At 46.4% G+C, this 23,142-nt stretch overlaps 1 pseudogene; it reads right to left on the bottom strand.

The window, feature by feature from the left end:
* Window positions 1–624: 624 nt before the first annotated feature.
* Window positions 625–1,086, bottom strand: LOC146796778 (von Willebrand factor A domain-containing protein 5A-like; annotated as a pseudogene).
* Window positions 1,087–23,142: the final 22,056 nt, after the last annotated feature.

The raw sequence follows: 23,142 nt of genomic DNA, 5'->3' as shown, positions 1-23,142 counted from the left end.
TTGATATTGAAGACACAGGACTGGAATAGTGATGCAAGGGTGCAAATGTACTGTACTGGATAAACACCTTTATATTATTTTGGGATTTATCCTCAGAAGCTGTGAACTTTGTTTTTATAGATGCATGGGTATACATAAGTATGCACACACACACAAACACACACACACACATATATATACACACGCGTGCGTGCGTGCGTGTGTGTGTGCTTACTTACATCCAAGTGAACCCAAAATGATTCTGGGATTCTCCTTAGCATAAATGACGGAACAGGTTTTGTAGACCCAGCACATGTTAAATGGCCAAAAGCTACCTTCATCTAGTTGTCAGAAGGACATTCCATGTGAGTAAGGGTTAAAACATAAAACAGTGAAAGAACAGCAGTGGTGAGAGTGCGGGCAATGACTTTTCCAGCAATGCCCACTAAGTGATAGCAAAAAGAAGCAACAATTTTGCCAACTCCTTTGATGTAAGCTTCACCTGTTTATTAGTTCATCAAAAATTACACACATTTTGATCTTTAAATTCTTCCCATCTTTGATCTTCTGTAGGGGCTCTAGCTGTGGGTTTGGGACTCAGAGCTGAAGGGTGAATGGCGAAGAGCCTATAGTCTGCTTAGAGACTCACAGTTCCAACACGCTGGCATCCACAGATGTGCCGAGCAGGGTGTTTCCAGCTTCTGCACACTCAAGCAGAGGCAGATCTTGTATGGTTCGTAGCCAACAGAATGCGGTTGCCTTTAGTATCTCCCAGTCATCGTAGCAATCCTGGCTGGCAGCATGTAGCCAGATCAGGGCGAGGATTGTGGGCCACGCTGTTGGGTCAGTGTCCTGGCCTGGGATGTTTGCCTTGAGCTCCTCTACAGTGATCTCAAGGGCAGAAGCCAAAGAAGCATTTAGTGTCCAAGAGCCATCGTCATTCTGTCCCGCCTTGAGTTTTGGGACAGAATCTTCCTGAGCTTTCTTTACTGGTAGAAGAATTCAAGGGGGGGAGGGGCATTGGAATGGGGTGGCGCTTTGTAAAATGGCATACTTCTATCTCTGGCTTGGGCATATTCACTGGGACTCGCCGGCATCTGAATTCATGGCAGCCAGAGATCAGACACTTCACTGGAGAAAGATTGGCACAGTGGTGAAACGTGTACCCACGGCGACGCTGCAACGCTCGGCTGCTGTGAAGCCTTGCCAGCTTCCCCTCTGCTCCCAATCATCTGGAAGAGCATGGTCATTTTGATTACCAAGCTCTCTCTCCAGATTAAGGCCATGATATTCTGCGCAATAGCAGGGGCAATGGCTGAATCAACGAGTGCTAAGTAATGGCCATCATGATAACATCTGATCATGACTAAGCAGTGGCCATCATGATAATATCTGATCATGACTAAGCAGTGGCCAGCATGATAATATCTGAGCATGACTAAGCAGTGGCCAGCATGATAATATCTGATCATGACTAAGCAGTGGCCAGCATGATAATATCTGAGCATGACTAAGCAGTGGCCAGCATGATAATATCTGAGCATGACTAAGCAGTGGCCATCATGATAATATCCTAGCGAATCTGTAGACGAGTGAAGCGTCCACTGATAATGAGTGAAGTGACTGTAAACAATTGCACATGCTGTGTCCTTCCCGTTTGTATTTGTTTTCCGCTCCCTTCTTTGAAATGCCAATAAAGATGTTTTTTTTTTTAAAGAAAAATCACAGGTTGCTTCATTTCCAGACTTTCACCTTTTCCTTCACATCCTGAAGAAGGAGGAGAGATGTCATTGACTTGAACATAGTCCACAGGATTTGATGATAGTCTGTTTATAGGGCATAAGGCACTTAAGTTAACAGACAATACCATATGACTGTGATTGAGCGTTAAAGTGTGCTATGTAATTGTCATGGGAGAACCTTCCCAAGGCATCTAGGGTCAATTTAACGAGAGACATAGCAGTGACTTCATTTTTGTTTTCCACTGCACATATACGTAGTAAGCATTTAAAGTTAAAGTGCGCATACAACTAGTAAAGATATGATGTCACTGTAGTGTGAGGGGCTGATATGCCTGTGAGTATAGGTAATGGAGTAGGTAACCTGCGGCAGAAGAGGATTAAAGGTCCATGCATCTTGGCTAGCATGTAGGCTGTAGGTGGTCAGATCAGATAAGAGGGAGTGATGGGTAGAGAGGGCTTTTCTGGAGTTGTGTGAACATTTTGTTGTGTAAGGTGTACAAGCAAAGTATACCTAGTGATTTGCAGAATCCCATATCTGGATGATGTGTCCGGTGTCAATCATTCAAGGTGGTTTGATGACTAGTTCTGCATAGCAGTAGTCTCTTTTATTCTGGAGAAAGTCTGTCTTGAGTGTCAACTGAGTTTTGGGCTTACGTCTGTTCTTTCAGAGTTGCCGATTTGGCTTACTATCCCGTGAATCAGACAAAAGGCAGAAAATTATGCCCTTCTCAGCGGAGTCCTGATCTAGCCGATTTGTCTGGTCTCCACCTTCCTATCAAGAGAGCTTCACAAGCACAACTGCTTGCACCCAAAAATAATAGAGGAACTCAGACCAGGCCTTTGATTGATTTGGGAGTGGCCACATCAAGAGTCTGCAAGACGCAGCATCCTACAGAAGAACAAGTTCCTTACCTTTGGTAATGTCTTTCTGAGCAATACGCATCTCTATAACCTCTCTTCTGTAACAGTAAAAATTAGGTTAATTTTGTATGTATTATTCTTGTAAATGTATACTTTAGTTCCTTCATATTCCACCCATTGCCTCTGTGACATATAGAAGTATTAGAGGAATTGACATCACAAGCTTGTGTGATACCTTATATACATAGCAACTATAGTTACAGTATTGAAACCTCAAAGATGCGGGTTGAAAGTGGTGCTGGTGTCCGTGAAATGACATGCCAACAAAAAGCTTCCAAATTCAGTCTGATGCGAGGGTTAGGGTACACTTCAGAAATCTTCGGTAAGCTACGTAACAATCAGTGATCTCACCAATGGTGAGTAACAATGTCATTCAGAAGAAGTAGGGTTGACAAAAAGGGCTGTAGTTAGAGTGCGGGGTAGAGGGCACTCCCTGCCACAAATGTGAATGAAGTACTACAAGTGCCATTGGATATAATGCACTTGCAATACCATGGATGGGTTACTACATCACAAATGTTATGTATAGGATATCCTATTTGCCGTAGTATAAGTGCCATTGGATATTATGCATTCGTAGTACAGTGAATGAGTTACTCCATCAAAAACATGATGAATATCCTGTCCACCCTATTACAAGTGCCATTGGCTATAATGCACTTGTGATACAGTAGACGGGTTACTCCATCACAAATGTGATGGTTAGCCCATCCGCTGCATTACAAGTGCTGTTGGACATCATGCAGTTGTGTTACAGTGGAAGGGTTACTCCATCACAAACATGATGGATAGCCTGTGCGCCGTATTACAAGTGCCGTGGGTTATAATGCGCTTGTATTACAGCGGTTAGGATATCACGTTTATGACAGAGCAACGTGTCCCCTGAACTCTAAATCAGGCCCTTAAAGCTAACAGTCTATATTTCTAAAGTTAGACACGAGCAGTCAAAAGGAAAACAGGCACTAATATGTGAAGTCCATGCTGATATTCACCTTTTCCTAAAATAGATTCTTGTCTTGATTTGATTTTGATCTAGAACCCTCATGTAGTGCTTTGATGTTTGCACAAAAGCTCACTTCAAAGAAAATAACTTTCATAATAATATGTAAATACACATCAACCGACATCATGAACTCGTTTTTTCAGTACCTCATCCCTACTCAGACAATGATTAGTGGTGAATTTGTATAATGTACATTGTTCAAAAACTGCAGAAGGTTATTTGAACTTTTGTAATTTCTTTTAAAGCAATGTTGATCCTCAACTGTTCATTTCGTTATTGTCATCTTTAACGTATCCCTGCTCTCTACCTTTGTCTTAACAGTTCTATGGTAGAAGCAATCTATTAATTATTTTAATTTTATTTGTAGTGAAGCACAAAGTCTGCCCCAGATGGCAGTGTAGCGCTGTATCGAGATGCACCTTTACAATGATAACTCAATACTGAAATATGTAGAACTGAAAAGAAGCCCAGCATCACAATTTGATGAGGCAGGAGAGGGAAGTAATAGAGTCTAGGATAGCAGGAAGAATGTCTGGATGTTGGTCTTGCAACCTTTCCTGAATTGCACCACCAAAGGAGCAAGTCTGAGCTGCAGAGGTCATTTTAGGCTGTTGGCCTTTGTCAGGAAATCCTGCTGAAATATGTGTTTGTTGTAAATCTTTTGCATAGCCAGCCTAACCAGGGATATTCTTCTACTGATATGAGCACCACCAGCCACTTTGAGTTAGAGTCAAGGCTTACTGAAGTGGAGGCCTTGGAGATCACACAATGAAATTGGATTCTGGTAGAGAGGGAGATGTGCTCAAGATTCCTTTGAGTTGGGATTAGTTGAGCCACTGCATGAACAAGAGATTTGGTTGATGGCAGTAGGGGCCCTGTATGATCAGGGAGTAGAGTGCTGTCTCCATCGTGTGGACTGAGAGTTCACAAAAGGGATGAGGACTTGATTTAACTTAGAAACATAAGTTGAAACCAGGCTTGTTCTGTCTTTTCTTTACATCATCTTTGAAGTTTACAGAAGGATGGACGAGAAGGTCCAGGGATTTAGGGGCAAATGACAGGCAAGAGAAGAAGACATTTAAGTTAATATGGTTCAGTCACTTCTGGCTTGATGTTGTATCCATTTGTGAGGACAAACCCAGCCTTTTTTCACTTCAGTTTTAGATACTCTGCAGACACCCGGATATGAGTTTATAGATGTTAACCAACGTCACTTTAATGTAGACTTGGGTGTCGTCAGTGTATTGAAGGATACCAATAGCTCAGTAATACTCCCAGTGGCTCCATCTGCAGGTTGAACATGATGGAGTGAGACTGCAACCCTTTGGAGTTCCACAAGAGACGGGATTTGGATATCTGGAGGTTTCAGGATGGCCAGCTGAATCTGAATTACAGCTTGCTTGGACGATAAAGTTTGGTGCAGCCCCCAGCCCCTGCAGGGCTTTACTGCAGCCAACAAATCACAAGAGTGGTAAAAAAACACTAAGCTAAATTTCAGGATGCTTAAATGTTACCTATTGTATGCCATATCAATATGTGATCAAACTCTTAAGAGGTCCAATGTTGTTACACATAGTCTATTATAATTGTGATCACCAAAGAAAGCCATTCAGGAACTCCAGAGAAGTCATAACCAAACAGCTAACATTAGCTTACATCTTAGAAGGTACAGTCACATTACTGCTGATCTAAAATAACTCCATTCACTCCAGGTGGAACAAATAATTGCTATTCAAAATATTGCTAATGTCTTCCCACTGGGGAAAGGGCCTTCAGAAATTTACCCTTCACTACAATCTAGGCTAGAACCTCAAGTCCAACAATTCGAGACTGATCAGCCAAACAAATACAAGAGGGAGCACCAAGGTGGAAAACAATTAGGGTTGAAGGTGCCCACCATTGAAACCTCTGGGACCCTCAAATAAGAATGCTATGTAGATCAACTGCATTTACGTATTCATACACAAATTCAGCAGACATTTGAACAGGAATATAATTGCAGTCAAAATGCATTCCAAGATCCAAAAGTCCAAAAGATATAATTTTGCACGGGTTTAGTTATACGCAGTAATACACAGTAATACGCAATGTGTGATCCTCCCAGCACCGACAAACAAAAATGAGTGGAGGGTCTAAGGGAGTTTAAAGACCAGCGCGGACAAATCCCCAAATACTAAGACTAGAACAACAACAGAGTCCGTGGGTCTATATTGGTCTACCTCAAACAAAAGCTAAACAGGCCAGCTACAAACCCAGATAAGGGAATCCTTTCAAAAGGGACCAAGTCCCATCACCCACCGAAGTGGCATGCTTCATCATCTGGGACCTCCCTTAACCGCACCTGGTGCGGTTAAAGAGCTACAACTCCTTAAGTTACTATTAAAAGGAGGAGCTCAAGGATGTTTTAACTAATACAACTTGGAGGGAATCACTCCCGAAGTAGGAGGAAGCTGCCTATAGTGTAGTGAAGTAGGGTGCAGTGTGTGAAAACGTGATATTAAAATTGATTATCATTGGAAAAAATGCTTTATTCAGTATCCAGTGATATCAATGGTAAAAACGCAGAAATGGTAGAGTAGAACGTGTACACCAAAAAATTAGGAACACGTACTCTAAGTGTAGGTCTACATGTTTCAGCCAACTAGCGTCTCAAGGAGATGACCGTGGCTTTCTTCAGGACCATAACAAAACACTACTGCAATGTGATAAAGTGTACACAAGGACATAAAAGGAACGATACAACCAACAATGGTACCTGCTTATCAATAGATATACGGCACCGTCGGGAAGTATAAAGGTCACCCGTCTAGAGATCGGGGAACGTCCCACACTTCTGGTCACAACTCAGGGCGTGAGACAGCGCTCTGTCCGTCGCTACCCCGGACTTCCTTCCTGATTGTTCCGAGTGGACAATCAGGAAGGAAGTCTGCGTTTTTACCGTTGATATCACTGGATACTGAATAAAGCATTTTTTCCAGTAATAATCAATTTTAATATCACGTTTTCACACACTGCACCCTACTTCACTACACTATAGGCAGCTTCCTCCTACTTCGGGAGTGATTCCCTCCAAGTTGTATTAGTTAAAACATCCTTGAGCTCCTCCTTTTTATAGTAACTTAAGGAGTTGTAGCTCTTTAACCGCACCAGGTGCGGTTAAGGGAGGTCCCAGATGATGAAGCATGCCACTTCGGTGGGTGATGGGACTTGGTCCCTTTTGAAAGGATTCCCTTATCTGGGTTTGTAGCTGGCCTGTTTAGCTTTTGTTTGAGGTAGACCAATATAGACCCACGGACTCTGTTGTTGTTCTGATCCTCCCAGCAGCCACGTCATTCCAAACACACACAGTCTGTCTGCGGTCCAAACTAGCTTTTAATGATCCAGAAACCCCAGTACCAAATGTTGTGACAGCAGCCTCTTGCTTTAGACAGCAACTGAATCCCAACAAAATGTTATTACAATAACATTGAACAGAACACCACTACTATGTTCCCATCTGTCCCTACACTGACATCAGAAGAACATAACAGCAAGGTCTTTCGCTGGTTTCGTGCAGTGCCAGTAGTCATTTCTCAATACCTGTGCCCTGCTACCTGACATGACCACCGCCACTGCGGTGCTACCACTATCAATGATGCGTCTGTGGTGATGGTGACCCAAGACTCACTTTCACCTCTTCTATCCACAGGCTGTACATTGCAGCCTCCATTACATTTCAGCAAAATCATACAACAAAGCCCTATTTGTGTACCTACATTTTGACCTGAAATATCCAAGATTTCTTCATTGCTGGAACTTACATGCAGCTCTGTCCCTGCACCGCACTGCACCTCAGGGTTGACCTGCTGCACATTATGTTGGATCTCTCCTCATATCCACACGGATCTCTGCCAGTAATCCTGGTTGGTATCTCTCTCAGCTTGAAGTCCCTAGACCCAACAGCTAATTAAATATAAAGGCCTTGATTCACAAATGTTAAGATGACACTTTGTGTAAGTTCACATTTTTGAGGTATTTAGAAACTACAAGTTAATAGTAAATTTATGAAAGCGGAGAACTCTGCAAATAAAGAGATAGACCGCTACTATCTTTTTCAGTGCGGAGTTCCCCGCCCCAGTCATAAACCTACTATTAACTCGTAGTTTCTGAATATCAAAAGAAAACGTAAACTTAGACAAAAGTGTAAGTTTACCTTTGTGAACCGGCCCGCAGTGATCCTGCCTCTTGTCCTTCTTTCTCTCTTCCGTCACCTGTCCTCTCCTACTCCTTCCCCCATCAATTGCAATCTCTCTCCCCAGTACCTTCGAGCCTTCGGGAGAGGAGACCTTTCTAACTATTTATTGTAAAAGCTCCTGCTTTCTCAGGACATTTCGTGTTGGACGTGATTCACTATTACACAAATACTTCTACATACAAGAGACAGAACAAAATATCTCTTTGTCCTGCCAATATTAGAAGCTTAAAATAATAGGTTCACATGGCTGTGTGGTGAACTCCCTCTTTGTGAAATATTAGCATACAACACAGAGCAAGATCTTTCTCTGAATTTTATTACACTTCCAGCCACAGATTATATTTCTTAATTCCTCACTCCTGCAATGGAAACCTCTAAGAATGATTGTATGAACTTCAGGTGACTGAGGGAACACCAAGCAAAATATTACACACAATTGCCTGACTTTAGGTGACCTCGCATAACGGTGTGGCCTATTATTAATGATGTGAATTAAAGTGGGGTGGATTGAATTGGAACGGGCTGAACTGGTGTGGAGTGGGGTGGGGTGGTTTACGGTGGAATAGGTTGCCGTTAGGTGGGGTAGGTTGGTGTGGTGTAGATTGGATTTTGCTGGATGGGGTGGATTGGCTTGGTGTGAGGTGGATTGGATTGGAGTAGAGTGTATTGGATTGGGGTGAGGTAGATTGGATTGGAGTGAGGTAGATTGGATTGGAGTGGGGTGGGGCAGACTGGAGAGGGCGCATTTGAGTGGATTGGAGTGGGATCAGATTTTTGGGGATTGGAGTGGGGCATATTGGAGTGGCTTGATTGTATTGGTTTGGATTGGTGTGGGGTGGATTGGATTGGATTTGGGTGGATTGTGGTGGATTGCAGTGGGGTGAATTGGGATGGAGTTCTTCGATTGGGGTGAGATGGCTATGACTGGATTGGGTCAAAATTGAGTGGGGCAAATTTTATAGGGGATTGGAGTGGAACAGATATTTTGGGATTAGAGTGTGAACGATTGGAGTGGGGCAGATTGTTTTGGATTGGAGTGGGGCAGATTCTTTTAGATTGTAGTGGGGAAGATTGTTTCGGATTGGACACCAAAAAACAGTGCATTGTCTTTCTCAATGAATGATCTCTGTCCTGTGCTATAATCGGCATCTGCAACACTGAGGAGTGGAGTGCACAATGGGCATGATGAGATCAAACAAAGTGGTGGGTGGCAGCGGGAAAGAAAGAGGAGAAAAAACGGAGTTTCGGACATCAGATACCTGACACCGGGCCGGCCAGCGCCGCTAGCCTCGCCCGGGACCGGGTTGCATTTGAGCCTGATACTCCCGCTGCCGCAGCTGTGCTACAGCCAGAGAGCAGGAGCCTGGAGTGGTGCTGAGACTTGGTGAAGCCACAGGCTGTGGATGTGGCTCAGTCACAGAGTGTGCTGGCTGACTGGTATCATCCAACCTGCCACCACAGACGAGTTTTTGGCCCCTGTAGGTGATATCCTGTGCTCTCAGTGGGCAGAAAGGTGATCACACCAACAGGATGACTAGTGAATTTAGCATATCAAGGCTAGAGGCTTCAAAGCCTTTGCCACCTTTGATATGCGAGCCTGGTTTCCCCCTTTCCTGGCAAATGCCACCCATTGTCCCGAGGCCCATTTGGCACCAGAACAGGTGGTAAAATTAAATAGTCAGACGGCGTGCCATACTTTCAGGTTAGGCACACCCCTAATGTGGGCCACCTGAAGTGGACAGTCAAAGAAGGGTTTTACCATCTTGGTTTTAGTGAAAATAGAAAATTCTGGGTCAGGGGTATGCCCACTTCCCATAGGAAGTGGTCATGTAGGGAATGTAGTTACCCCAGTGGTAGGTAGTCTGTTGGCTACTACCCTATACTCCCCTAAACACCCCAAAAATCAGTATTGAGAGGCTCCCCCAACACCAGAGAGACATATTTGTCTCCCTAGGAACAGAAGAAGGACAAAGGACAGTCACCACGAGAACTGTGGACTTATTCCGAACTTGGCACCAAACACTGCCTTGCTGCTGGTACATCGACAATGGCACTGACCCAACTCATCCAACAGCTGTGCATCCTCCCAAGCCCTTGGAGGACTGTCCAGCACTTTGCCAACCTTGTAGCAGCTCCTCTGGTGTCGAGGGGTCACCCCCTGCAGCTCCAGGCACTAACCACACTTGCCTGGTACTTCGTCTGGCTGGCCATTGGGCCCACAGAGGGAGAATCTCACCAGGAGGAGGTCCCTATGGTTCTAGGAGGTTAGACTCATCTCTCCAGCGAGTTTAGACATGCTTGACCCTCCAGGATACTCCCTGCACCAAACCCTGGGTGCCTGAGTATTTGCGGCAACCAAGGCTTGTTGAGTGTCCAGTCTGGACACCACCATCGCAAAAGCCAGCCTGCAAACGCAGGACTTCAGTACTGAGGAGGCCCACACCAAGAGTGGCCCTGCCTGTTTTCTTCTCCCCTCCTGGTCACCCAAGAATTGTGCGAGCCTCTAACTCATGTGACCCGCTGGACCAAATACCTTTGCACCCGAACCCCCCAGCCTGGGTCCTCAGAAATTGACTGAGCCCCTTGCTCGAGAGACTTCACAAGATGAGCCTCTCTTCGTGTTCCACTGCACTTGCCCCCAAGTCCCCACTTGCAGACTTTTTGCTACAGGTACCCTTCCATTGACTTTAACGTGTAGTGCTCGAGGAAACCATAGCGACCAGCACCTCTGCACCCGGACACACCAGGGCAGTCAAAACCAAACTGCTGGTGGTACTTTTGACCTTGACCACTAAGCATCTTAAGTCCTTAAAAGCACCTTCAACAACTGTTTGCAAGCATATGTATGCTCTGTATGTTTCTCCCATAGGATAAAATTATCGTGTTCAAGACTCGTACCTCACAAAAACGTTATTTGAGCATTTTACTGTTTTACTGTAAAATTCCTATCTCTGAAACTACTTACCTGATTCCGATGATCTTGGTGTCTAAAATTATATAAAAATCTGTTATTTTTCTAAATTGGTCTAAGATTTCCTTCCTGAGTGTCTATCTCAATTATTGACTCTGTATATGCACAACAAATGCTTAACACTGCCCTCTGATAAGCCTCGGATGCTCGGCCACACTACCACAAATAGAGCGCTTGGGATTATTAACTTAAGCCCCTGTGAACCAATAAGGGTTGCCTGGACTTCACACCTATTACTCCTTTCTCTTCTAGTACCACGGTCCTTTGTAAATAATCTGTCCACGTTGTCCATCAGGAGATATTTAGCTACTGCATTTCTATTGGCCAAGCACAGAGCAGCTACCAGGTGGGGGTGTGCCCTACTTCCCTCTGTCAAATATTGGTTGTGAGAGCTAGTACGTTGTGATGGTCGTGTGGATGTGCCCAACGCCCTTCTCACCGGTTCGTCCTGTCCAAGAGACATCTAGGGTTCCCTTTCGAACACTTGTTGAAATTAGATGTAGAACAGTCTGCTGACATCACCACTGCATCATAGGGAGACATATATGCGACCATAGATGGATGATTTTGGATTGTGAAGCCTGACCTAGGGTATTGCAAGCTGCTGTCAAGATTAACCCAAGGGCTTGGGAACCTAACGCCACAGGGGGCGCTTGTATGCCACAGGCCTTGGTTCCATTGTTTAGATAAGATAGGCAGTTCAATGTTATAACTGTGCTGCACTGCACCATCAAGATTAAAATGTGTGCATTGCAAGAGCACAATCTCAACGCTGTACAGACTCCTAGGAGCACACAAGAACCCTCGGACATGGCGACACAGCAGGGAGTGGAAGCGGGCCCTGGGCAGAGTTGGATGGGGGCCACAGTTAGGCCTGGGCAGCCAAAAAAAGTAGCCCACATTCGCAGAGCGCAACTTTTTCACCAAACACTGCTTGGTTAGGGTCATGGAGGTAATGTTGATAGACCTTTGTGGTAATATAAGCTTTTTTAAAGCTTTTAGGGACAGTAAGATTTGTCAAGACCGGTAACAAAATTATTTGATGGCATTACACCAACAGATTTCCTGGCGCTCATCTTTAGAGCTATAAATCTCATTGTCACCCTGAAGTCTATGAATTTTCATCTCAACCCCGGGCACTACAGCCCGTGCTCAGTCTTAGATCCCTGATTGTCCTGTCTGCTACCAGTCTTTAATGTTTCTGTTCTTCCTTAAGGATCCTTACTTCCCAGTATCCAGCAGGTCTCCAGAGGATTATGCTCACACTGAGGTCTTGAGACTTCTCTGCACCCTTAGGGTATATGATTTAGTATAAGCTCTGCTGATACTAAATCATACCAAGAGACCCTTTGGGGTAGGGGGTGAAATACCAATGCTGCTGGTCACTAACACCTGAAGGCTCTAGCACATCATCAGTTAGTTCCTAAAGAACCCATTTACCCTCAGACGTCTTAAGCTCTTTTCCACTGGTGGTCCAATTTGGCTCTTACACTCAGATCTGTGAGGCTCCTGCCCACAGAGAGGTCCGCAGAGGTTACTGCTCTCCCGGATGCGCTTGGAATATTTCTTGCCTTGTCCCTTGATAGTCCTCCTCATCCTCAGGCCCTGTAGATATGGCTCACTCTGACCTGGGCCATTGAGAGCCAAGTGGGTCCACGAGTCCTCAATTTACCCTCTACTCTACTGGTGCTCTGGTCACTCCAGTGCCATGAGGTTCCCACTCACCAGCAGAACATCAAACTTTCTGCTCAACCCTAGTTCCCATAGGCGTCTTCTTACTCGCTAGGTCCCCAGCAAGGGCCATGCTCATTTTAAGTCATCATGGTGTCTGCTCAAATCCAATCCTCGAGGATCCTGCTGCCCCTCAGTTTCCGGCTCATTCTTAGGTTTCCAGGGCTCATACTAACACACAAGGCCAGAGCTTAAGAGCAATGCAAAGCTGCCTGTACAGCTTAAATGCACTTTATGACTGAGGTTCACTGGTAAGGTTGTGTGTGGGTAGTGTAATTGTAGATTACGAGTGAGGTGCACTGGTAGTGTGAGATGTACAGGTTAGGAATGAGGTACACTGACAGAGATGAGCGCGCATAGGGTCATGATTAAGGGGTGCTGATAGAGCTGTGCACGTGGAGGTCACATTTGAGGTGCAGCAATATGGCTTTGTGTGCATATGGTATTTGGAGATTAGAGTTGAAGCCCATCTGCATAACTGTGTGCACGTTGTACATGTATATCAAGGTTAAGTTGCAAACACAGAGCTGCATAAACACAGGGGATTTGCAGGTCTTTGTTGATGCACACTGGCACAGCTGGGTTTACCCAGGATATGTGCTGATCGGGGATGGGTTGGACTGGCATAGCTGTATACGCACAAGGGTGTTGCTTGTCATTGGAAAGGTGTACTGGTAAAGCTGAGGGTGCATGTCGGATCTAACTGCAGGCCATGTGCAGAGGCTTCTTAGAGTTTAGGGTTCCAGGTCAATATAAATGTAGGAGAATTAGTGTCAGCACTGTTATTTGTAAAGAGCATTTGCTCTAAATCATCTGTGAAAACTACTTATGTTCGAAAAACCTCTAAAGAGGACATGATCGTAATACCTTAATATTTACAATTGCGAGTCAACCCTGCTAACTCTCCCTGGGGGCCTCATTATCAGGGTTAGTACTTAGGATGGCCACAAGGAATTGTGTCAGAACCTTCCAAGATTGATGTGACCAATTTGGTACAGCATTTCACTGCATACACATGTCATGAAGAAGAACTGTAGATTTGCTAAGAACCATTACAGAATACATTGACTTTAGGATTAAATCATTTTTATTATTGAAACACCCTGTATACCTAAACCAAGGGCTCCAAAACAGCACAGAGGGATGAACATATTTCATGTAAAGGAAGACAACATGTGTTATCTCCGAGTTCTGTACTCCCTTTATGACCCCCTGCCATGAAAATTGAGGTAGAAGTGATGTTGGTGCGCAGGCGAGAGGTAGGGCAAAAAATGAAAGCAAAACCCCATCACAACCAAGTGTCACACTCGCTCTCAAACTAAAGCGATTTCCTCAATGTTTGCCCCAAGGGCATGATACGGTTATGCCAAACCAAGCGGCAGCTCGGGTCTAGTCCAATGTAACAGCAACTCGTTCATATCCTGCCAAAGATATCCCCCCTCCTTTTACTTTGCTTGAGAAAAGGTCTCTGGTGCTCGAATAATAAATAAAATAGTTCCACATTTGTAAAGCGCAAACTTATCACCCCTAAGGGTATCGAGGAACTGGGGGCCGTCTGAGAGATGACGTGAGCTATTGTCCAGAGTCTCATAATGCTGAGTTGTTGCGCTGGCGATCGAACAGTGAGTCCCGTGCTCAGGAGTCAGCCGCTCTGGCCACTGTGCCCCATCTCTCAGTTGGAAACATGATATTTATCCTCAGGGAGCCGCTGATATTGGCAGTTGGCCAAAGCGATGTCCTTCTTGATGACCTGCAATCTCTGTCTCTGGTATTGTCACATGCTCTGAAAGCTGGAACCCCCAAAAATCAAAACTGGGTCACCATCCATGGTGGTTGTCTTGCGACTTTATGCCCTTCTGAAAATATGTTCTTTCTTGTGGGCCTCAAAGTTCCACTATGACAGTTCCACTGGCGTCTTCAATACGTCCTTAGTTTCTTTATGGTGATTCGACATAACATAACATGTGCATTTGTAAAGCACACATTCACCCAGAAGGATATATTGGCATTGAATAACAGATGTTTATTGTTACCCACAGTACTCATTTAATAGACCTCAGATGAAAGGCTGAGTGACCCTGCTGGGATTTTAACCTGTGACCATGAGGTCAAACATAGGCCCAAAGAGTGGACGCATTAGTCCACTGTGCCACCAGACCCAGGCCCGACATGTCTTCCTTACTATAACCGTAGAGCCATCCTCCTTGGAAGGTCATTGGAGTTCAAAACCCTTGTGATTCTAGTCTTTATGGTTTCTTCGCCAGATTTCCCGGATCTCCCAGAAGGTGGATGTTGGCTGTACAGATCTGGTCTTCCAGGCATGCACTTTGTGACTCCATATGAACCAGAACTGGAGCGGTACAGCCCTTGAATCCCATGAGCTTCGTTTTATCATCCTGCACCACTATCATTGAGGACTCCAGCTGGACAACCCGTATCTTGTTATCCTGTACCACCCCCTCTGTTTAGAGCAGCTGCTGGTCAATTCGGCCATTTTCGTTTCTAAAGTGGTTGCCTTCTTGATATCTGGTGTGGCTCGCTTCAGGTCTCCTAGGACCGACAGGATTAGATTCCTTTGTGGGTTTCCACCCATCATTCTTAATAGCTGTGTCCGTCAGCTCTCTATCCCTGTTCTCCTACTCAGAGGGCAGCATGGAAGAGGAAAAGCCAAATGGATCTGTCTTGCTTTTGTTTTTGTTTCTTTGGGAGGCATGGTAAGTGCAGTGCTCCCGGCATGGTAAGTGCAGTGCTCCCGGCATGGTAAGTGCAGTGCTCCCGGCATGGTAAGTGCAGTGCTCCCGGCATGGTAAGTGCAGTGCTCCCGGCATGGTAAGTGCAGTGCTCCCGGCATGGTAAGTGCAGTGCTCCCGGCATGGTAAGTGCAGTGCTCCCGGCATGGTAAGTGCAGTGCTCCCGGCATGGTAAGTGCAGTGCTCCTGGCATGGTAAGTGCAGTGCTCCCGGCATGGTAAGTGCAGTGCTCCTGGCATGGTAAGTGCAGTGCTCCCGGCATGGTAAGTGCAGTGCTCCCGGCATGGTAAGTGCAGTGCTCCCGGCATGGTAAGTGCAGTGCTCCTGGCATGGTAAGTGCAGTGCTCCCGGCATGGTAAGTGCAGTGCTCCCGGCATGGTAAGTGCAGTGCTCCCGGCATGGTAAGTGCAGTGCTCCTGGCATGGTAAGTGCAGTGCTCCCGGCATGGTAAGTGCAGTGCTCCCGGCATGGTAAGTGCAGTGCTCCCGGCATGGTAAGTGCAGTGCTCCCGGCATGGTAAGTGCAGTGCTCCTGGCATGGTAAGTGCAGTGCTCCCGGCATGGTAAGTGCAGTGCTCCTGGCATGGTAAGTGCAGTGCTCCCGGCATGGTAAGTGCAGTGCTCCCGGCATGGTAAGTGCAGTGCTCCTGGCATGGTAAGTGCAGTGCTCCCGGCATGGTAAGTGCAGTGCTCCCGGCATGGTAAGTGCAGTGCTCCCGGCCTCTCTAAGTTCAGGTCTCGACGGGTTTGGCAAGGCCTTCAGGATCAACTGTCATGCAGAGACATCCATTCACTCTCTCCTGGAATGCCCCTAACTCTTAGGCCGTCTCTCACTCCTCTCGTCTTTCGCCACAGCGCTCTTCAGTCTTTGGGGGGTTCCTGTATGCTGCCTGCCTTTCTTAATTCTTGATGTGGGTCATTTTTAAATCAGCAGCTCCACAATGGAGGCCCTCTGCTATATGCCCACTTAGGGCAGCATTCTCACTACTGGGGCCCAGGCGTGCTGGTGCTGCAATATTGATGTTGCCATGTTCACAGAGGTTGTACGTCTCCTGTTTCCAGCAGGTAGGGAGGAGAAAACCTTAGGAGGTGGAATCCACTAGCAGACCTCAGGGAGAGCGTTCCCTGTTTGCTCTTGAACTTAAAGTGGCTCTGGGGGCCCGGAAAAGGGGAGTCTGGCCAGAGCACTCAGCCACCATGTGTGCTCCTGCACTCAGCAATCTTGAGCCCCAATATATGTCTTTTAAAGTACATTTGGTGAAATGGGGGGCTTTGAATATCTGGTATGATGGGGGAGGCACAAGTATATATTGCTGACGTGAGTCTAAGTCTCTCATTCCCAACGACCTTTAAAGAGGTAGATTCCTGCCAGTAAATCTTTGCACTTTACCGTTCACTTTGTTTCGTTATATTGCTGCCCATAACATTTATTTCATTTCCAAAAAAATGAATTAAATATATACATTTATTTAGAGAACATTTTCTGAATTTCACAAGAAAGTAATTCAATTTAATACTCAAATATTAGTTAAAGAAACATATGTGGGAGTGACTTATGTCAGAAATGAATATTCCAATGGAAAAGAATATATGTTGAAAGCTTAAAATGATTCAAAGTACAAGGAACTGCCTTTTATTTGCATTTAAATCCTGTGGATTGATGTGGATGTTTTGGTTAAATTTCGCTGGAAAACAGGCCACACCATAGACCTAGGCCGCCTTTTCATTCACCCTGGGGTTTTAAGATATGCACTGCATTTATTTACAATACTTGAGAAACGCTTTGCAATGTTCAGAGACTGAAGAAAGGTGCATCTTTTTTTGTTTTTACTCGCTGCTATCATCACGCCTAAGTTCCTACAAAGGTGATCATACTCAAGTGAAAACTGAAAAATAAAAAACTGTCGCTCTCCTCACATAAATGCAGTTTTGTATAGCTCCAACTTACCACAGCGACATTGAAACGCTTCACATGAGCACCAGGTAACCTTACAGAAGGTGGGCTTCATTTTTTTCAGGCTCCGGGAGATTTACTGATTTGCCCAGGATCACAGGGTGTTGTGCTGCCCCTGGGACTTGTACCTGGTTTCCCACCTTCAAAGTGGCGAAGGCCGCAACCTCTGCCTGGTGAATGCAGAAACTGAGATCGGCAGACAAAGGAGGACAGAAGAGACTGAGCTCTGCCGGTTCCATGGAGGTGAGGGGGTGGGGGGAATAACTGAGGAGCTCCGTGGCTGGCCCTCACCCACCCCACGTCCGCCACCCTGCCACAGCCCTCTTCAAAGCATGTGCTAATGACTTCCCGTTAGCAGCTCCTTGAGGTCTCTGCCACACCTGAAGGTAGCCAGGGGGCAGAGACACCTCCTGTTGTGACGCCCAGGAGCAGCCATTGTCATTCTGCCTTTGACAGTCGGCAGCCCGCCTCACTTAATGCGCATCCTTCAAGTTCAGGGTATGTACGGCATTGGGTGCTTGCAGTGGAGAGGGAGACGGCCCAGGCAGGCGGGGCTGCTTATCCCACCTACAAACCGGCCCACTATCTGTTCTCCACCTCAGGTATCGGCCGATTGCCCGCCTTGCCTATCCCAGGCTGTCTAGGTGCAGCCCGAAAGGTGGGAAAACCCGCAGAGGGACCTGTGGGCACCTTCCGCCGCCATGCTGGGCGAGAGATGCATTACAAAGTCTGGAACGAGGGACACAACACCTCTCACACGCGGCGGCACGGTATGTACCGCAAGGCCTCCCTTTGATGCTGGAGAGGATGTGGGGCTCTGGGAACACCCTCACACATCTGCTGGGACTGCCGGAAGACCCGTCCCTTCCTCGGCGTTTCCTGTTCGATTCCGTTTGTCCCACAGGTGATGCTTTAAACCTTGGGCCCTATCACCTGGCAGCTCTCTCTAGGGATGAAGGGCACATGTGTCTCCAGCGCGTGGGGTAAGCCAAACTGATGATAGCGCACAACTGTAAAACGACGACTGCTCAGCGCTAGCGACTCACGTGGTATTTATCATTGGTTGCGAACGATTCTGGACATGGAACGGCTAGTGAGCAATATACACGGTGGGGTGACCCACCGTCCGTAAATTTCAGGGACCGCCCATCATTTGGATCTCACGTCCGACTCCGTTGTCCCTGACGGTCCCTTTTAGGGACCTCTTTTGTCTGGAATTTTGGGTATTGGGGAACACCACTGTTCCCCTGCCCGAAGCCTCAGCTCCTTGATGGGCCGCCTCCCACTCCTCTGAGCACAAGAGCTGCCCCGCCGCCCATTGCCATTCTGTCTGCGCTGATTGCCACACACAGAATGACAATGGGCCAGTCTGGGCCCTTACTGCACGGGGTGGGCCTCCTCCTTCCTAGGTCTAGGGCAGGACATTCAGTCGGGTGGAAGAAAGGAACAAAAACGCCCATGTTCCCAGGTGACAATCCAGTTCATGAAAAGGTGGTGAAACAAGTTTAAAACAAGCATTGGCATAGCCAATAGGTCTCGCCTTTGGGACCTTATAAGTGCTTAGCCATGCAACAGTTGTTGTTGCACCAAGGATATTAACTAAATACTTATGAGGTCCCAAAAGTGAGACCTATTGGCTATGCCAATGCTTTTTTTTTTTTTTTTGCAAACATATCCCCCCCCAAAAAATAGGAATACAAATAAACTTGTTGCTATATTAAACAAATATTAAATGACTGATGTGGCCCTTTTACTATATAATGTATTTAAATAAAAAGGCTTTGCTATGATAAGCATGTTATTATTTGTGAAGGAGACAGGAATAAATCGCCAAACTCAGCACTCAGTCCGCTGGAATGTTACAAAGCCCCTTTATAAAATCAGCTTTTAATATACCTGGGCAAATAAATCACCTTGTAACCGGGCACATGGGGGGAGGCAAAATAGGTTGTGTATTTCATGCAGCCTACATGAAATTATTCCTTGTGCACCACAATATAACAAAATGACTTTACAGCAGAAACATGTATCATCTCAGCTATTGCTGGTGCAATATTAATAACCTAATGATTTTTTTAAAGTTTACATTTGCGCCCACAACAAACGAAAGGTTAAGCGTGCTGTGTATGAATATTAACTAACACTTTAAAAAACAATCTGGCAAACTGGAAGTGCAGCTATGAGAGTTTGGGCCTTCTGCTTTTTCATCGCCATCTTCGGACTTTTAGAACTGTTTCAGCTGCCTATAAGGAGCACTTTTGTTTGGGTGGTTAAAACGTACCGGGGTTCAGCGCAACATCAGCTTCACTGGTGCGTCTTCATTTATTGACTCTGTTTTGCCCTGGTCCTGGACCTCCTCGAGTTCTTGCACTCAATTTTGCTACTCTGATAGGAGAGAGTAGAAAGTTACTGTTTAACACAACTGCCAGTGAGTAACCACAGCCTTGATTTCGGTCCAACCATCTGTGGACATTAAGGAAGATGCGGCTATCGGACTCCTGGCAAAACGGACAAGGGCCTCCCTTTTGTCATCTCTTCTGCTCTTTGCATCTTTACAGCTTAAATATCTTCAAATAAAGACTGAAAAAGAGAAAAACCCACAGAATAGGGCGTGCTTTCCTAAGCAGGATGCGATGCATTCAAAGGCATAGGAGACACTCCGTTTCTGGGGCTTGGGCGACAGGGCAGCCCTGAGGAGAGCAGACACAGAGGTTTCCTTAGCACCAAGAGCAAAAGCGCGAGTCACGCCATCTCAAGGTGTAAATCAGGCAACAAATGTCATCAACAAATATAATACATATTTTAAAATCTCAATTAACGGCACAAAATTAATATATAATCGTAAGACATTCATCGAAGGTAATATATATTTTTAAACATGAAACATCCAGGGATGGTGCTGACGATGTTGCCATGAGCTGCTCAAAATGTGCCATGGCGGATATTGTTATAAAAAGTGAAGCCAGATTATTTTATATCAATCATATATAACAGTGAGATTTTAAAGAGGACAGATCCCAAACTATTACTTCAAGAGCTCTCAAACTGGATGGTGAATACAAATGATACTGAGTGAAACAAAGCGATGGGTCGGAGATCAAACAATGCGGGCAGGTGAGGAGGGAGCCAGGACTCCAGCTTTGCATAGGGTGCAGCACTGAGACAGCAGGTTACAAACCACCTCTCCTGTTTGACACCAAAGCTCAGTGCTTTGCGCTCAGTTATACAATTAGTGTTAGTATGTGAAGTTCAATGAATACACTTATCACATCTTAAATCAAACTGATACTAGACACAGGAGCTTAGTAGAAAGACGTAAAGATGTGCTTTAGTTTGGAGTATTTCTACAATTACTGAAGATCAAACACAGTGTCGGCACATGTCTGCCTGCAATCACGCTGAACTTTGCAAGCACTCCTTGAAAGCTGTAACATAGAGAGCTAAGTCTGAGAGAGGGGGCCCAGAGCGCTTCGTTCCTTTCCGAAGTATTTCACTGTGGTCAAAGGTGTTAAGACACTCAGTGGAGAGGATAGCCTTGCGGCTAGAGCAGTCGACCTTGGACCTGGTTCGAGCCTCGGCAACTGACGCTCAACATCCTGTGATTCTGGGCAATTCTCTCCATTTGTGTATGGAAAAGACGTAAAAATTATGAATAAAGATCTGCAAACAGCTCCTACACAGACTCCAGACCATCCAGAACACAGCCCCAAAACTACTCGACCTCCCATGCTGCACCCACATCACACCCCACCTCAGGAAGCTTCATTGGCTCCCCATTCACGCACACAAACAAAGCCCACACAACAAAATACCAGAATATCTGAACAGCTGCATACCAGCAACCCACCAGACAGCTACGCGCTGCATCCCTCTCACTCACACACACTCCTCACATACGCAAAACTCATACTCGAGCTCCCATGCTGCACCCACATCACACCCCACCTCAGGAAGCTTCATTTGCTCCCCATTCACGCACACAAACAAAGCCCACACAACAAAAGACCAGAATATCTGAACAGCTGCATAGCAGCAACCCACCAGACAGCTACGCGCTGCATCCCCATCACTCACACACACTCCTCACATACGCAAAACTCATACTCGAGCTCCCATGCTGCACCCACATCACACCCCACCTCAGGAAGCTTCATTTGCTCCCCATTCACGCACACAAACAAAGCCCACACAACAAAAGACCAGAATATCTGAACAGCTGCATAGCAGCAACCCACCAGACAGCTACGCGCTGCAGCCCTCTCACTCACACACACTCCTCACATACGCAAAACTCATACTCGAGCTCCCATGCTGCACCCACATCACACCCCACCTCAGGAAGCTTCATTGGCTCCCCATTCACGCCCGCAAACTAAGCCCACACAACAAAAGACCAGAATATCTGAACAGCTGCATAGCAGCAAACCAACAGACAGCTACGCGCTGCATCCCTCTCACTCACACACACTCCTCACAGCCGCAAAACTCATACTCGAGCTCCCATGCTGCACCCACATCACACCCCACCTCAGGAAGCTTCATTGGCTCCCCATTCACGCACACAAACAAAGCCCACACAACAAAATACCAGAATATCTGAACAGCTGCATACCAGCAACCCACCAGACAGCTACGCGCTGCATCCCTCTCACTCACACACACTCCTCACATACGCAAAACTCATACTCGAGCTCCCATGCTGCACCCACATCACACCCCACCTCAGGAAGCTTCATTGGCTCCCCATTCACGCACACAAACAAAGCCCACACAACAAAATACCAGAATATCTGAACAGCTGCATACCAGCAACCCACCAGACAGCTACGCGCTGCATCCCTCTCACTCACACACACTCCTCACATACGCAAAACTCATACTCGAGCTCCCATGCTGCACCCACATCACACAGCACCTCAGGAAGCTTCATTGGCTCCCCATTCACGCACACAAACAAAGCCCACACAACAAAAGACCAGAATATCTGAACAGCTGCATACCAGCAACCCACCAGACAGCTACGCTCTGCATCCCTCCCACTCACACACACTCCTCACATACGCAAAACTCATACTCGAGCTCCCATGCTGCACCCACATCACACCCCACCTCAGGAAGCTTCATTGGCTCCCCATTCACGCCCGCAAACAAAGCCCACACAACAAAAGACCAGAATATCTGAACAGCTGCATAGCAGCAAACCAACAGACAGCTACGCGCTGCATCCCTCTCACTCACACACACTCCTCACAGCCGCAAAACTCATACTCGAGCTCCCATGCTGCACCCACATCACACCCCACCTCAGGAAGCTTCATTGGCTCCCCATTCACGCACACAAACAAAGCCCACACAACAAAATACCAGAATATCTGAACAGCTGCATACCAGCAACCCACCAGACAGCTACGCACTGCATCCCTCTCACTCACACACACTCCTCACATACGCAAAACTCATACTCGAGCTCCCATGCTGCACCCACATCACACCCCACCTCAGGAAGCTTCATTGGCTCCCCATTCACGCACACAAACAAAGCCCACACAACAAAATACCAGAATATCTGAACAGCTGCATACCAGCAACCCACCAGACAGCTACGCGCTGCATCCCTCTCACTCACACACACTCCTCACATACGCAAAACTCATACTCGAGCTCCCATGCTGCACCCACATCACACCCCACCTCAGGAAGCTTCATTTGCTCCCCATTCACGCACACAAACAAAGCCCACACAACAAAAGACCAGAATATCTGAACAGCTGCATACCAGCAACCCACCAGACAGCTACGCGCTGCAGCCCTCTCACTCACACACACTCCTCACATACGCAAAACTCATACTCGAGCTC

Source organism: Triturus cristatus, chromosome 10 (assembly GCF_964204655.1).
Source record: "Triturus cristatus chromosome 10, aTriCri1.1, whole genome shotgun sequence".
NCBI classification, from domain to species: Eukaryota; Metazoa; Chordata; class Amphibia; order Caudata; family Salamandridae; genus Triturus; species Triturus cristatus.
Note: the sequence above shows the minus strand (reverse complement) of the source record. Positions and strands in the feature narration are given on the sequence as shown.